The sequence below is a fragment of the Pteropus alecto genome, unplaced genomic scaffold, assembly GCF_000325575.1.
Source record: "Pteropus alecto unplaced genomic scaffold, ASM32557v1 scaffold24, whole genome shotgun sequence".
Classification (NCBI taxonomy): Eukaryota; Metazoa; Chordata; class Mammalia; order Chiroptera; family Pteropodidae; genus Pteropus; species Pteropus alecto.
The window spans coordinates 8,215,806-8,220,044 of NW_006439192.1; the positions used below are offsets into that span (position 1 = coordinate 8,215,806).

The 4,239-nt window shown below is 36.3% G+C and overlaps 1 long non-coding RNA gene across 3 annotated transcripts in view; it reads left to right on the forward strand.

The window, feature by feature from the left end:
* LOC112483343 overlaps positions 1-4,239 on the forward strand; it is a 99,169-nt gene that overhangs the window by 60,361 nt on the left and 34,569 nt on the right. For 2 of the 3 annotated variants that reach the window (XR_003047621.1, XR_003047619.1), the window contains exon 1: positions 345-445. This is a non-coding gene — a long non-coding RNA (uncharacterized LOC112483343). Of the gene's footprint in view, positions 1-344; positions 446-4,239 lie in introns of those variants that run through there. The other variant, XR_003047620.1, reaches the window with a different exon arrangement.

Genomic DNA, 4,239 nt, shown 5'->3' on the forward strand with positions numbered 1-4,239 from the left:
TTTCATCGAGTTCATTACCTTTCAAAAGGGCTCAGAAGAGGGGAAAGATCACTGAAGCAAGGGTGAAGAAATGTGAGTTCTAGTCTTGCCTGCACTGTTGAGTGGCTACGTGATTTGGACCAAGTGCTCCCCTTATGATACTATTCTAGGCCCTGCCAGAGCCAAAAGAGTGTATTTCAGCTGAGTCAGCTCCCTTTAGGCAGTGTTCCTGGAATACCATGATTCCCTTCTGTTTGCACATCACTGGCCGGAACTCAGTCTTGTGGTCACACCTAGCTGTAAGGGGGTGGATGGGAAATGTAATCTTTTAACTGGGCACATTGCTGCACTGAATAAAATGTGGTCCTGCTCCTAAGGAAGAAGAGGAAAGGAACATTGGCTGGCAAATGGGATCTCTGTTATAGATGCCTATGTGCAAAGGACCGTCTGTATAAACATAGACCAGGTAGGTCATTTTGCAGATGTATTAATGTAGCTGTTTAAATTTTTTAAATTAAATTTATTTAAACTAATAAAAACACCCAAAACAGTTTATTTTATTCTTTGGGTTATAATTAAGTAAAATGTTAATTTATTTGTTTCTTATGTTGTTCTAGCTTTGGCTAGGTCTTTCAGATTGGCTCCAATTTTTTTCTAGCTTTATTGAGGTATAACTGACCAATAAAATTGTAATATATTTAAAGTATACAACATGATGATTTGACATACATATCCACTGTGAAATTATTCTCACCATCAAGTTAATTAGCACATGCATTGCCTCACACAGTTACTTTTTTGTGTGAGAATGTTTAAGACCTACTCTCTTAAGAAATTTCAATTATACAATATAGTGTAACCAACTATAGTCACCATATCATAAATTAGATCCTCAGACCTTACTCATCTTATTTGTACTCTTTTACTAACCTCTCCACATTTTCCTCACCCTCTAGCCCCTGACAACCACCAAGCTACTTTTTGTTTCTGTAAGTTTGGCTTTTTTCCCCTAGATTCCACATATAAGTGATATCATATAGTATTTATCTTTCTCGGTCTGGCTCCTATGTTTTTTATTTATCCTTTCTTACTTTCTGGCACTACAAGATGCTCCAGGCTTCTTATCTTGTATTTTCCATTCTCAGCCCTATAATCAATCATTTCTCCAAGGAGCCCTGATTTCTTTAACTGGAGAATTGTATTTAATAACCAAGAACTGGGCACTGAGTAATAGCCTGTTGCCGCTAGGGTATTACTAATTCTAGGCCCTCCTTTGAGAACTAAGAAAAATGTATACTTTTAAGAATTCCAATATATGTCGCCAAATTGTCCTCTAACATCTTTTTCTAGTTTACATTATACCACTAATGTATGATAGAGAAAGTTTTCCTATATCTTTGTCAAAACAGATTTTCATGATTTATTTTATTTTAACTTAACCAACTTGGTAATTTTTTTAAAAATGATATACCCAGAACATTTTTATTATGGTGATAATTAAATAATTTCTGTATACTTATTAGGTATTCTACTTTTTCTTTTTGTAAACTTTCTCTTTGTGAAATTCTACTAGTGATCATTTTCTTACCATAGTAAAAGAAACTATTTAAACTTATGCTATTCCCATATTAAGATGACAGAAAATGAACATACTAATAGTTGTGTCTAGAAAACCTCATGGCTTAATTATATTTAGAGAATGAAAGAATGGCCATTTAGTTATCTTTTTGACCTGAAGCTCATCCGAAAAGACAGTTGTTAGACCACATCCCAGAGTAAAATAAAATATTGAGACATCTCAGGTTGACCTCCCACTGCACTATTAGCTGACAGCAGTCACGAATATCCTATGAGTTTGTGTGAAATATGGGGTGATTTTAAGTTCTTCTCCCATTTTGAAGAAAAGTCAGGACTTAGTTGTGCCTATGGCCTGATTTATAAGGATTGGTAAACTGTCAAACTCCTTCCTCTGAACCTACATGAATTTTGCTATACCTACAAAAGAAGTTAAAATGGAGTTTGAAATTTTAAATGTGATACAGGGGATTATAATCAGGACATTTCATTTATATTGTAGTTAACTTTTGTATAAGATATTCAAAGGCAGTTATAAGATTTAGCATGGGCTTGAAAAAAGAAGGTAATGGGCATTTGAAGGACAAGACTAGGTCCAGTGACTAGAATAGTATTATAAGGGCCTCAAGCCCTAAAAATCTGGCAACACCTTCTCATTTACTTTTTTTTACCAGTCTTTGCTTTAATCACATGGAGCTAATTACTGTCCCTTGACCATGCCAGGCACACTTCTGCTCTATTACTATAGAGTGTGCATCTGCCTGGACCATTCTTTTTCCTCATATTCATGTGGCTCCCTCCCTTGCTCTTACAAGTCTGCTCAGATGTTACCTTCTCAATGAGAACTTCCTCACTTTGATGTTAAACATGACAATCCCTCACTTTCAAATCTCTTTATTAAGACAATGCTAGCAGCTATTATAGATAAAACCCTGAATCTCAATGGCTTATGACAATAAAAGTTTATTCGCTCGAAAGTCCAAATGATAGATTGGTGGGAAGGGATAGATGGTAGCTCTTTTCCACACAGCAATTCAAGGAGGCACTGCTATCATTAGCATGTCAATTCTAAGCATGTTCTAGAAGTAAATAAAGAAAGAAAGTGATAGTCAAAGAAGGAGCTTTTCATGTTCTGAGAGAATTCATTCAGTATAACTCTACCCACATTTCATTAGCCTGCACTCGGTCACATGATTATATGTAACTGTAAGAGAGACTGAGAGATGTGGTCTAGCTATATGCACAGAAAGAAAGTCAAAAGTGTGTGGTTAATAACTAGGTAGACTCTTCCACACACACAGTAGGCACTGTTAAATATCTGCAGTCAGACTGAATAAATAAATGTATCAGGGCTGTGGGTAATCTATTCCATTCAAGTTAAGAGAGGTTTGGGGGGAATCAATGAATAATAAGCATAATTATTAATAATAAGCAATGAATAATCAGATGGTTTCAAGGCATTTGTATTTAAGTGGAGAAATGATGTGTGCCCACTTGAAAAATTAGCATACAAAATAATAGATAAGAAACGAACAGCACCTATGAGTACTGAACTGGTCATGGAAGTTCTTGAGGAAGGTAGGACTCTCTCAAATTGGGTCTTTAAAGAAGGATTAGAATTTTAGTAGTAGAGAGGAATGAAAGAATAAGTCAGGTAAGGAGAACACAGAGAACAAGGATGAGGACATGGGAAAACTTGGGGTAGGCATATATAGATATATATATTTCACATGGAGAAGCTTGTCAATCAAAATAGGCTACATTATCTCATGGTAAAACAACACCAACATCTCAGAGTTTTAGAACAACAAAGGTTTATTTTTGGTTCATATTATGGGTCATTGAGGGTCAGCGGGGGCCACTCTTCTATTTGCCTGTGTCTGCATCAGAGACCAAGTTTGACAGATTACTCACTCTTGAAGACAGTGGTGGTAACTGTGGCTAAAGAAAACACAGAGCTCTAGAGGGTCTTACCTAAGTTACCAGTTAACTGTTCTGTTTGAAAATGACTAATTCATTTCCACTTAAACTCATCATCTAGGACTAGTTACATGGCCTATCTCCCTAATGGGAAGAGTATGAATATTTGTCAAACAACACTAAAGACCATCACAAAAGGCAGTGGAGAATGAGGTTAGATTGGAGGTACCAGCATTGCCTTCAGTATGTACAAACACCACTTGGACAGAAATTATTAAAACTGCAAAATCCCAATAGATTCTAAAACTTACCTCTACACCCAGATCACTTTTAAATTCTCCATCTGCTTATCTGACTCCCTACCACAAATCTCCACTCAGATATTTGTGATTGTTTCATTTACGAATTTATTATTCAACAAATATTTGAATACTCATCAGGTAAGGTGCTGGAGACACAGTGATAAAGTAAGTTGTGATAGTCCCCGATTTGACTGAATGTGACAAACTATAGGAAACTGTGTGAGGAAAAAAGGCACTGATGAGAAAAAAAAACAAGAATCTTTAGAGGCACAGCCTCACTGCTTACCTGTTCATGGTGGCCACAGAAGATGAATATGTCATCTATCAGGCAGGGCAGCATCTTACTTATTTCTTCTACTTTCTCTAATGTTCCAAGCAAGATGCTAGGCATAAAGTAGATGCTGATGCTGTCTTGATAACTGTTCCTTCTTGCAACCTTATTTCTCCTCCTCTTTCTCTTTCC